This window comes from Sander lucioperca, chromosome 10 (assembly GCF_008315115.2).
Source record: "Sander lucioperca isolate FBNREF2018 chromosome 10, SLUC_FBN_1.2, whole genome shotgun sequence".
In the NCBI taxonomy this organism is placed as follows: Eukaryota; Metazoa; Chordata; class Actinopteri; order Perciformes; family Percidae; genus Sander; species Sander lucioperca.
Window position 1 is genome coordinate 21,589,877 of NC_050182.1, and position 13,531 is coordinate 21,603,407.

Consider the following 13,531-nt stretch of genomic DNA (forward strand, 5'->3'; position numbering starts at 1 on the left):
TAGATTTAGGAAAAAGATGGTGGTTTGGATTAAAACACTACCAAGGAACGAACATGCGTTTCCAGGGTGAAAGTATTAAAATTATATTATTATATTATAATAGATTTTGCGTAATTCTGCATAATTTCCGGCCATAGCTGTATCCCTTCCCTTTTAATGCATAAAATGTAAAATAGACCAACAGAAATGTTTTTTAACTGGTCAAACATAATTTCCGTGTAAATAACTCACAACACACAGTGTCTTCATCACTCTGATAGTGTCAAGAAAAGATGATTTGTATTAGAAACCAGTGAGCTTACACTATCTTTACTGCCAAAGCTGTCACTTTATGCTATTAACAATAGGATTTTAAAATCAAGACTACACTAAATGACTTGTTAAGATGGATATTTTTTGCAGTGCTGACCAGGGAGTGGAAGCGGCACCCCCTTCTATTTGTCTTTCATCGTCCCCACAGACAAAATAAAGCCTACAGTAGATACTGGGCTTGGGGGTGGTGTGCATGAATGTCAGGATTTTCTTCTGAGGCTCCCAACTGAAGCCGAGGTATGCTCAGCATGTGATGTGAAATCTGTGTAATTTTTTGAAAGGCATCACATAATCAGGAGGAGTCAAAAGCTTTCTGGCAGTAATTGCCTTTTGGCCACAGACAGAATGTACAACACTTTGCAGTCTTTCCCTGCAGAGATTTCTAACAAATAAAACCAAGAATGAACTCTGTTCTGTGCGGCTGAAATTTTGCAGTTTTTGTCTCTCTCTCGCATTTACAGATGAACTGAGTCACTGTGTTATGCAATTGAAATCAGAAATTAAATTATGAAGCTATGTACTACCCATCATCTTCTTAAGTTGGGTTTAAAGTCCAGAATGAAGCCAAAAAAGGCTTTTAAAAGTACCAGAAGTTTTTATTGAGTGGATTTGAATGGCTCGATAACATTTATGTATTTTTTTTTGATTTCACCATCTAAGAGGAGATTGAAAATGGAATATTGCTGTATACTGTACATCTATCCACTTGATGTGGAGCCAGCTGCCATGTTGCGCGAGGAAAACAAGCAATATACTGTCAAAAGATCTGAACCGAGATATGAAAGAGACATTTTGATTTATAGTCTGATCAGCTTCTCCTCTGCGTGAGCTGCATGATATATACTCTCACTCACTCCCCTATAATTATCCCATCTTTTCCCTCTCCCGGAGCCCACTTTCATTTCTTCCGCACAACCTTTATTACTCTCTTTTTTTTCCTCATTGTTTCAACTTTTCTTCCTGTACCACACCCCGCCTCCTAAAACTCAGTGGATGCTCTCATCAGGGGTCTGGAGCTGTATCATCATCCAACCATTGGGATCAGCAGAACGGGGCGGGAGAGGGGCTAAGACTGAGTGAGACAGTAAGTAATCAAAAGGAATCAGTGAGCAACATAACATGAAGCAAAACACCCCGCCCCTTACCCTCCCAAGACTGATTTTTTTCCTGCCTTGTTTCACAGTTTGGTGGAAAGGAAGGGGCGGGGAAGGGGAAGGGGGGAGATGAAATGTGCATCGGTGTGATGAGTGGCCCGATGTGTAGCGTTGTTGCTGATTTCCACAGCTTCACTCAACACACTCCTGCTGAGTTAATAATTCTGACCTCTGCTTAATTAAAATAACAGACCATCCTCCACTGAGGAAATAAAAAAAAAGAGAGAATGATTCTAACTAATCGCTAATTAAGATTTAGCAAAAAAACAACAAAACGAAACCTGTCAAGGAAGATGTATCTATTTTTAGAGTATATTTTCCGAACAAGGAGCAGCTGCGTGTGGACATCCAGTCATAACCAAAGAGAAGTTACAGTTCCTCTTGAGGGAGACGTGTTAGAGAAATGTATTCAAACTAGTGCACACGGTGCTGCACGTCAATTAACATCACTGTGGTGCAGAAACAAATCCCCTTAAAAAGACCAACCCAACAAGAAAATAATCACATTTACAAGTGCTTATTTAGTATCTGAGGGTAAGAGGAAACAGTCATAGCAGTGCTTCCTTAATTGCTCATTTTTGTAGTGTTGCTCTTTTGACCAAGTAAGGTGAACGGGGCCAGAAACACAGTCACAACAGAATGATTGTGCTGTAATAACTGCAGCTTCTCTCTAGTCTTGAATCTTGGCCCCTGCCGCCGTGAGGGCTGTAATTCTGCACCAAGGAGTGTTAAGAGGATATCATTATCATGTGTTTTCCGAGTAAGCTGCAGTTTTGGTTAAATATAGTAGCGTTTCTTTTTTTCTTTTTTTTTGTTTCCTCTCCTTTTCAGTTGTGCATTAAAGCTGGGTCAAGCCGACCCCTCCCATGGCAATTCTTTTTCAAACGGAGCTGCCAAAGCGCCTCCTCTGCCACAAATGAAGCCAATATCGATGCCATGCTCAAAAAGTGATTGAAAAGAGACTTAGATGTTTCAAAGCATGCTGGGAGCTGGGGGCCAGGCGAAAGCCCAAACTATTAAAGCTGAGATAGTCACCAGTATGCTATAAAAAGGCAACATATGCCCACATGTCCGACAGTGCACTAATCAGTGCATGTTGTGATTCTGAAGATTTATTATATATATGAAAATATTTTTTTTCAATTTTTTTGTTCTTTTATTTTGTAAAAATCTAGTCTTATTTGTGTGGATTAACAACAAAAATATACACATTCTATTTTTTTTAATACATTTTGAAGGCTGAAGCATAAATTAGGGTCAGTTGCAATGAAAAGGAGTGTTAGTTTCTCTTTTGAATGAAACTTTCACATTTAATTTACGATTTATGATCTGATATCATAGTCTATGTCATTCCTTTCATTCTCCAAAACCTCACAGGTAACTAGGTCACTGATCTAAAAAAAATGTTATTTTGAAGGACACAGCGGGGAAGAGCTGGTAAAAAGCATGACACAGTGCTGAAACTTTTTTTTTTAATTTTTATTAATGAAAGTGTGATTTTATGAATCCTATTTCATTCTCTGGTATTCAAACATCTCTTCTGAAAGTATCAACAGCAGATTTGTGACAAGAGATTTTTAATTAGTCTAAGCGTATGAGTCAGAAGTGTCTTGATTTTCTCAGCTGATATCTGTAGTTTATCAGAAGATAATAAAGAAGAACCCCCCCCACCCCCCACCCCCCTGCCCCCATTCATCCAAATCCCCAAAGAGTCCCATTGTTATCGCAATATACTGTTCGTCTCTAAATCTGAGCGCATAATAGAAAATTCTGTAGTGAAGTGTGGAGCTGCGAACTACGTTTGCATATGTATTCAGCTGTCATATCTATCTGAGCAGATCATCAGAGGAGATAAACTAAAGAGAGGAGGGAATAATGGCTCTCGCTGAGAGGCTGCCGAATGATACAAGCATATTCCTGAAAAACACCAGGAACTGGGTAAACAAAAATGTACTCTACAAAGCCATGCAACCCAAAATGAGCTGCGGTTAATGATGGTGATGATGGTGGGGATGATAATGATGATGAAGATGCTGTGAATAGAATGTGAATGATGGAAAGTTTTAAGGAGTAACAATGCAAAACAAAGCAATGCTGCAAACTTTTTTTTCCTCTCTTACTGAAATGAAAGAAATTTGGGTTTTTTTTGTATGCAGAATTCCAAAACATAACTGAGAGCATGCATTATTTACTCTTTTAAGTCCAACAGGGATACAGACGCTGACCTGCCTGCATGAGGCTAGCGCTGTTAGAATTTATTCTCACATAGATGCAACTTGAATGAGCGAAAGATGCTTCAAACTGTGGGCAACCTTTGTGGAAAAATGTTCCTTAAAAGAACACAGCCCCTGACATTTAGTGAAAGAGGCCTCTAAGGTCACGCTGTGGATATCTCCTGTGGGAAAAAGGAGCGAAAAGACACAGAAAATGCCCCCCCGCCCTTTTGATTTACACTAGATACATGCACATATCACTTTTTAAACAGGATGTATCGTTTGTTGCACTTGTTGGAAACTGACCTTTTTGTTTCGTCGCTGCAACGCTGAATAGACGTTGGTCTACGAGGGAGGGTATCACGGGGACCTTGGTGTCATCTATCCATCAACGCATATGTACACCCACTCAATGAGTACAGTATAGGACACTTAATTGAACAATATCCAGGAAGTGACAAGAGGACAGCGGGGAGAAACCCTGCTCAATGGTGCCATCTAGTGCTTCTTCAGGGGCAGGGGGGGGGGGCTGCACAGTACAGTAAGAGCTCTCCCCTGCTGCTGCTGCTGAGGAAGTTTGGATAACAATTATCTGTTGTATTTGCATTAATGTGATTGCTTTGTCTGCAGACTCATCTGACTGCAATTATAAAGAGTAGCATTAAAACACTAATGAATTAACTCAATTGTGGCTAGATTGATTAATTGGAGACAAACATGAGATCGCAGCAAGCAAATGAGCTCTGGAGGGCCGATGCATCTGGGAGTGCTGCTGCAGAAGACATTTTGATTATCTGCAGACACATGTAGTTGCAAATCTTTTAATTAACACAAACAGATAGCGGGAGTGAGTCGGTTGTGCCACTATCCTGCTTGTTAACTCGTGAACATAATTTGGTCAGTTTAAAAAAAAAATAAAAGAAGAAAAAAATAGAATGAGGGTGTGAATGTGGAATGTGGTTTTGAAACAGTGATCAAGAGGAAGCTCAATTATTCCAAAGTTTTTGTGTGTGTGTGTGTGTGTGTGTGTGTGTGTGTGTGTGTGTGTGTGTGTGTGTGTGTGCGTGTGTGTGTGTGCGTGTGTGTGCGTGTGTGTGCGTGTGTGTGCGTGTGCGTGTGTGTGCGTGTGCGTGTGCGCGCGTGCGTGCGTTTAACAAAATGGGTCTTGACTTCGAAAGCCATCACACCGAAAGAGATCATCAAATTATGATCAGAACAAAACAGATGGTCACATAAATCATCCATTCACATGTTGGACTGGTGCCTCTGTTGCAGAACAATGAATCACTGCCTATCAATGCTAGAATCAAAACATAAGGGGGGTTATGAATACAAAAAGCGTGTTGTTATTACGTCCCAACACATACAGTATCACAACGTGGACACATTCAGCGTAATCTCTGACTATTTGTTTCAACTATTTTTTTGTGAAAGGTCCAAAAAAAACCTGAAACTGAATTCTAAGAAAACTGCAGTTTAAATAGTGAAATAAAATGTTGCAGACAAAATGAAACAGCTTTTCATTTTGATTCTTAGGATCTTTTTATGTTTTTTTAATTTCAAAATGATTTCCCTCCATAAGAGATTTCTCCCAGATTTGAGATTTTGAGGAAACATAGTTCCCTTTTTCAGCATAAACACATGCATGCACCTTCTGTATCCATAAACATCCTGAACTCTTGAACGAGATTTAAAAGGAGGCAGTCAGACAGAGCTCCTTTTCTCGGTGTGCTGTCAGCATCTGCACATGCAGAAAAGCTTAATCAGAGAGATACCAGTAAAGTGCATGTAATACTTTAGAGATTTAATGCAGTTTTTAATTGGATAGAGGCCCATTATTTTTCAATACAGAAGGGGCACTGAGGCACATAAAGCTCTTGAATATTTTTGCAAATCGTGTTCAACAGCATAATGATTAACCATGGCACTAAATTTGCCTCACAAAATGAAAAGCAAACTTCATGCAAGGCGTAATTTAATTGTTTCCCTTCACATTTTCTGCCTCCCATTGTTGGAAGCTTAACATTTTTAGAGTCTGCTTAACAGCTGCCTTGTGATGCTTGAGCTGCAACAATGTGACTGACAAATGTTTTGAAGTAGCTGCAGACTTTCCCAGGGTCTTCATAGTTAAAGTGTCAGGAAATGTTACATCACTTTGTGTCACATTTGAAGCCGTATTACATGGATATTTATTTTTCTAATTTAAGGCTGCAAATTACCAGTAAATGTGTCATTCAGTTGATGCCATACATGACACTAAACAATGCGTCTACTATTTCAGATTTCTGGTTAACATAACACATCATCTATTCACTCTCTGAAACCATTCACACTATTACATAAATATCTGAGAGCTATTAAAAGAATAACATATATTCCAAAATGTATCCTAACACCATACTTTAATTGACTTACCATACTCAATAACATATTAGTTCATGAATTCATTTTATAAAGGGCTTTATTTTTCTATACATATCAACATATTACATACAAGTCATTGTGTTGAGCATTTTGTACAATAAAATATTTCAGCAGTCCGAACTGCAGGTCACATTTCCATTTCAACCTGAGGAGAACACTGCCATCTGGGCTACAATTAGTGGTAATGCAATCCTGAACCACTGGTCTGTGTGCATGAATATATATTAGAATATCAGAATATCAGAATCAGAATCAGAATCAAGACCAGAATCAGGTCATTGGCTCACACATAATGCAATGCTATATCAAATACAGAAAGATAATAAAAAAAAATATGGTTAATGATTATAAAGATATAAAATTAAATGAAATAGTTAAAATAGGAAAGAAGGCGCATAAAGAGAGATGGACAATGCAGATATGTATGTACAAGCAATAACGCAGTGGCTAGGTCAAATTATTTCTAAACAGGATGCAGGTCTGATTGGCTACTGTATGCACAACGTCAGTGCAAAGAACTCTGCAAAATGAATGTATGAATGTATGAATTTAAAGATACAACAAATGTGGCTGTAGCACACACACTGTAATCCCAAATTAGTTGACTTTACTAGAACTTTGCGTGGGAACCCGTTGCCTTAAACCAGGGGTGTCAAACAGAATTTCACTAAGGGCCACACTGAAAAATACGAAGCACATCCAGGGCCAGACATGTTTAGTTTATTCACATGCTTTTATTTCATCGAAAAAGTCAAACATCTTTTACTTCACTGTTGCATGTCTTACATAGTCTTCTCACTTACAGCTTGGTCAACATAAAGCCCCAAAAAAGTAACTTAGCTATCAAAGAAAAAAGCGACAAAAAAAACATCGGAAAAACTAGGTGGGCCAAAATTTATTGTGGACCTAAATTGATATTCGGGCCAGATCAAAATCTGTGAGGGGCCAGTTTGGGCCTTGAGTTTAACACATGTGCCTTAAACCATTTAAGTTGGTCTTAAATAAGCATTTTAGGTTACACATGCAAACATAAGAAAACATTACTTATCACTACCAAAGAAATAAGTTGCTCATGTAAATGTTTTCTTGTCCTCTACAGTATTTGAAGATTAATGTATTAAATACATCTGTTTAAAAAAAAACTAGAAAGGAAAACTCCAATCATGCTGAAACATAACATCCTTAGTTATCTCTGCTTAACATGATCTGTGCACTGCATACTTAAGCTGATTATTACAAACAACTATTGTGATTTAGTAATGGATATGGTTTTTAACAAAACATAAAAGAATAATTAGTGACCACTAAAAAGTTTAATTACAACTAAATCTGGGTTTACAGTGCAGAAACACACCGTCTATGGATATACAGAACCTGCAGTGTGAATAAACATGGCATCACGTTTGTACAAAAGAGGACATTTTGTACATTTATGTGTCTATGTATATATCTGCAAAATGAATTGCTGGTTATTTAATTGAATTACTCAGAAGTGTGTTGTGCCCTGTGGATTAACTGTTCCTGTGTGTGCCTGTTTGGTAGTATAGTCCCTTGTAGTGCATGCCAGGGAAGATCTAACATGTTGTGGCCTGAGTGGGAGGGGGGTTTGCTCAGTTTTTCTGCCTGTTTCCTGACTCGACAAGTCCAGGTTGGTATATGGAGCAACAACAGCTCGTGTGGCAGGTTGAACTTGCTCTGCTGGAAACAGTAAGTTTATCTTCTGCTGGGCTGCTTTTAATGACCGGTTCTCCTTCTTCAGGCGCTGAAAGATTGTGGATCCCAGAAAGCAGAAGCTTTAGTTTAAACAAACGCCATAGTGGCCGGTGTGGATGGTGAGGGAGGGCAGGGGGGGCAGGGCCCAAAGGTGTAATTTACAGGGGGGATACAAATCAAAACTGGCCAGTGCAACCCCCACAAAAAAACTACTATAGTTTCCTTTACATACATAAAGACATAGACAGAAAATGCACAAATTGTTGCAGAAAAATTCACCAGAATGCAGGAAATTGCAAAAGTGTTTGATATGCTCATGCTCTACCCCCCCCCCACAATGTTGATCGATTCGATCACTGGCACCTGAAGTCCACTAACATCTCCACAATTTTCAGCATGTTCAGAATCACGTTGCTGTGATTGGACCAGCTAAAGTGGGCTATAAGATTGCCATAAGGTTGGGGCGCCTGGATAGCTCACCTGGTAGAGCATGAGCCCCATGTACAAAGGCTCAGTCCTTGTTGCAGCAGCCGCAGGTTCTACTTTTTGCTGCGTGTCCTTCCCCCTCTCTCTCCCCTTTCACATCTTCAGCTGTCCTATACAACAAAGGTCTAAAATGCCCCAAAAATAATCTTAAAACAAAAAAAAGCTTGCCAGAAGGTGTCATAGTGATGTTAAGAAAAAGATTGTGGTTTGGGTTAAATTCAGACGTTACTTCCCTTCCTGAAGGTTACGCACATGATGAACGTGAAAAAAAAAACATGCTTACTTTAATTTTCAAACAGGGCTCGAACCCCACACTCCCTGGTGAAAGTCCTGACCATCCACCACCCCACCTGCATCATTACAGAGACATTTGGCCCTCTTAGGCCTCCTGCACACTGGCTGCGTGGCATGAGCGTGTCAGCTGCGTGGCGTGTCCGTTTTAATTTCGGCTCCCATGTTAACAGGTTAGAGCTTGCACACTGTCTGCGTGACACGCACATCGAAAACGCGTGCATGCTAGAAATAGAACCGACGCCTATTTTTCACGCGACACGCAAGCGTGTTGGAAGTGTTTCCATTTAAAATAGAATAGGAAAAGATATTTATATGTCATTTTGACACAAATACATTTCATAAATGACATTTTGATGTTTGAAAGTCTCGAGGTTTTGACATAAATGCAGATATAAATGTCATTTAAGTTTAAATTATCGATTTTCAAATATAGCATCTGTCAATACAGAACGAAATATTCTATAGCCTCGTTGTCTTTGCTGTAATCAGATCAGTATATATTTATGTTTAACATGAACACGCTATTATTTCATTTTATCAATGGGAAACATACATGTGTACCGACAAGTTTCTGGTGTGCAAAGACATAGAAAACGCCGCGCAGCCGCCATGCAACTGACACGCAACAGAAACGCCACGCTCACGCCATGCTCACACCACGCTCACGCCACGCAGGCAGTGTGCAGGAGGCCTTATACTTAGTCACCTTACTTCCTGCTTAGCTCCCGTCATAATTACTGCAGCCACTAGAGGACACCACCACTAGAAACATAAAAATAGGTTGTAATTGCTGCTTGTGCAAACCAAGGGGGTAAGTGAACATCTGGAAAGCATAGCTCCCATTTTGATGCTACCTAGCGCTCACCCGCCGTTAGTATTCCATTGACTGCTATTCATTTTGACGTCACTTTGACAGCGAATAACTTTACATCTGAAGCGTTTAAAGACTTTATTTGTCCATTGTTTATTTCTAAAGAAACACGACAATGTATAAAAGGCTCCATTACCTTGTACCTCACGTTATGGCTCCGTAGCAGACATTTTTATAAAAATAGGCTAACGATTGTGTCATAACTACGAGACTTACTGTCGCACAGTAGAGGAATTACCGTATAGTACAGGAGAAGCTCTCAGGCAGTTTGGACTTACATTAGCTGTTTAAGTTTAATTACTAATGTTAACTAGCATTTTAGTTAGCAATAATTAGCCTGTGCCTATGTTATCTCCTTACATATACCTACGCTTGTAGTGGGAATTTTATTTTAACATTATAGTTTGATATCTTACAAGATTCTCCTATATACTTTACAGGAGCTTCCTAATAATCTTTAATTTTGTTATAGACTTAGAGACTCAAAGGGAAGAAGCAACTGGCATCATAAAACCTTGAGCCTAGGTGAAGCTATTCTTTGTAAAGCTATTTTTTGTTTTTAGAACTCAGTCACTCCTTTTTTAGATAAGGGTGAAGAAGGGCCAAAACATTTTGAACTGTGTCTCCTTCTGTGTCCTGCTTTAAAAGATGTTTAGGTAGAGAGCAGGAACAGAGGGGAAAGGTAGTAAAGTCATTGTGACTGTTTATGGTGTTTTTTCATCTGCGTAGCTGCTAAACTTATCCTGGAGGGGGGGGGTTTAAGTGCGTTTTTATATAGATGTATGGTTTTCTAGCTGGGTCAGAAGACCCTTTCAGATGTGCCATGAGTACTTGTGAAACTGTTTTCTTTGCATTTGCAAATGTAAATAAATACTCAAATATAATACTAATAATACTCAACCAAACTTTGGTTTAATCCTCAAATCGTCCTTATTTGTTTAATCTGGTGTTTTTGATACGCACTGCTGCTGCTAACAAGAAAAACTTCCACTACACGCTCTCCGTCTCTGCTAGATTCAGGATGATTGAGATTTCGCAGTAATGCTCAGCCATCACCGGAAAAGTGCTTCTAATATCCTTCACTGGTGTCCATCCAGAGCAACGGGATCTGTTGGTCCATTCTTATATACTGCCTATGGTACAAACCACATCTGAGCAAAGCCCAACTCTAAGTCATAATAAGTTACTGGTATGCAGGTCAATTGGTTTGTAGTAAAAATAGAAAGCCGTTTTGTTCAACAATGAAACAAGACAAGAAAGTGTGAAGAGATTAGATTTAAAAGAAACCTAATTAGATAAGAGATGAAAAAGGAGAAACAAGGCATTATTTCAAATCCTAGAATGCCTTCCTCTGGTTTACCAAAAGAAAACAATTAAAACAGCTATACAAATGACAAAACAGATTTATTACTGCTTTTTTCTGATTTGTTGTATCTCTAACCCACATTCACTGTGGCTGCAGTATGATGTGTGTGAAGTTTAGCTCAAATACAGTACACAAGCCTCTTTCTGCCTGAGCAGAGAGCACTGATAATCTGCCTGAGCATTATCTTATGTCACTTTTTGTGCATGCTATGCCCTTCTAATGCCAGAGTTTTACCTTGTCAACACTCGGAGCTGTGCTCACTGAATTTGAATGCAGTGGAACAGAAACTGACATCTGTGTCGGTTTGTAATGCCGGTAGAGGAAATAAAATGATAACAACAGCCTTCCTCTAAATCCAGCCGAATGGCAACTTTCCTCGTTCAGCAACACAGAGACTTTTGTGGAGATGCCATTGCTGCCTCATTGGTTTTTCACTCCCTCTGATTACTCCTCTCATCTTATGTAAATCCTCTTAAGTCACATGTTATTGTTTATTGCAACTGTGAAGGTTAGGTGTTCCTAAGCCCTGTGCGTGCGCTTATCTCGCCAGCGCATGCATCTTTGTCTCTCCAATGCGTCTTGTTTTCGTAATACACTAATGGATGAGAAAAGTTGTCTGGACTGATGCGATGCCGACAACCAATCCACTGCAGTGAAATGCTAATCTCTCCCAGTGGCTAACAACTCTTCATGAAAGAGAGGCAGTTGCATGCTCCAGGGATATCACAGCATTATCAGAAGCCTGCTGAATTTGGGGATTTTTTTTTTTCTTTTTTAAATAGTGAATATAAACAATTCTTAAACCATTTAATTTGACCAATCAGCTTCCCTGCCTCTGTGGTCACAGGTTTTCTGAATGATGACCAGTCCGAGATTCTCCTAAAAACCAACCAAAACAGGGGGTCTGGGACCATTGGGGGGGTCCTTAGAGTCAATGCAGGGGGGCCTCCAAATTATTGTTAATTTTGAAACATTTTTTTATCAAAAATTGAAAAGTCTTAACATGAATCCAACATATTGTCAGCAAATATAAATCCCCAAGTGCTCACTGGCCTATAGGTAATAATTACTAAGATAGCCATCCACAGATCCAGTATATCCTAATGATTCACTGTGCTACCTGTGTGTATTAAAGGTGCAGTAGGTAAGACTTATAAAACTAACTTTCTGTCATATTTGTCAAACTGACCCTATGTTCCAGTAGAACTACATGAAGCAGGTCATTAAAATAAATCCAGCTCCTCTGGCTCCACCTACAGCCTGGAGTGAGATTTACAAAAATCCACCTCTCCCTGTTCAGATGCACCAATCAGGGCCGGGTGTCTAACTGTGTGTCAATCACTGCTCATGTACACACATTCATTCTGCCTTGTGGGGGGAGGGGCTTAGGAGAACATTTTGGGCTTTAGTAGAAAGTCGGGGTGGGGGACTGAGAAGTTGTTGATGTTCAAATGTTTTGGCTAAGTCCTGGATCTTCGTAATCCTACCTACAGCACCTTTAATATCAAAACATGATTTATAAAATCATGCCAACAATTATTAGGCTATTATGCTATTTATTTTGCACAGGCATAAAGGCTTTAGGCTGCCCACATGTTATTGTAGGCCTAGTTTATTATGCAACTTCATTTTATACAATATATGTAGTAGGGGATCCCTGCTCCGTCACTCCTTCAGTTAAGGGGTCCTTGGCTTAAAAAGGTTGAAGACCATCTCCCTAAGTACATTGTTAGAAAGGGCACAACATTGTAAATTTTTCTCCCTACATTGTTTTGACCAAAATGTAGGAATATTTGTGCCGGTCGCAGACATGTACCCATGGAGTTCCCCTGACTTTAACTTTTGGCTCTGTTCGTATCAACTGCAGATAGAAACAATGAAAAGAAATATCTGGAAGGATGCAGACGGTTCCCTTTTTATTATCTGCTTTTATCTCTCTGGTGATGATAATATTTTGCCGTTTGGACTCACGATTTTTGAATTTAAGAACGAACTTCAGAGGTATAATCATCATTAAATGGACCTGTTAAACATACAGTCTCCCCCTCCCTCCTCCAGTGCGCAAATCACTTTAGCAACATGTACTGCCACAGGAGAAGGAGAAGAAAAGGAGAGGACAAGAATAGTAGAGGAAGAAAGGATGAGGAGAGGAGATAAAGAAAGGAGAAGAGGTGTTATTTGTCAGCTAACATGATGTCATGATGGACTAACTGACCAAAATGACAAAATGTCCATGCAGATATTCTGATCAGCTCCATTTCCTCTGTATTGCAACCATTATGTTGTTTCTCTCCTTTCTCTTAGCAGCTTCAGCATATGACAATCCATGTTATGCTCTTAACTTATTCACTTTCACTTCCTTAATTCTCTTTGGACACTGGCTGACCCTGCATGGGGATTTCCCTCGCAGTGCAGGCACTTTGCTTGCTCTTAGTCTTCTTTACACTCCTCCACACAGTAATTGTCCTTTCCACATCTCCCACATCTTGTGACCGTATACTGCAGCAACTTGTCCACATTCCTGACAGAGAGGAGCTCTCTCACATGAGCTCGACCTGTAACACACATGCTCATGGTACATTCTTTCTGACAATCCCCCGTCAAAAGTTAAACACCTCCTCCTTCCCTTCTCAGAATCTTGACTTGTCTTCGTGCCTCACACACCCCTGCAACATAGTGAGGTGACTCAGCTTCTACT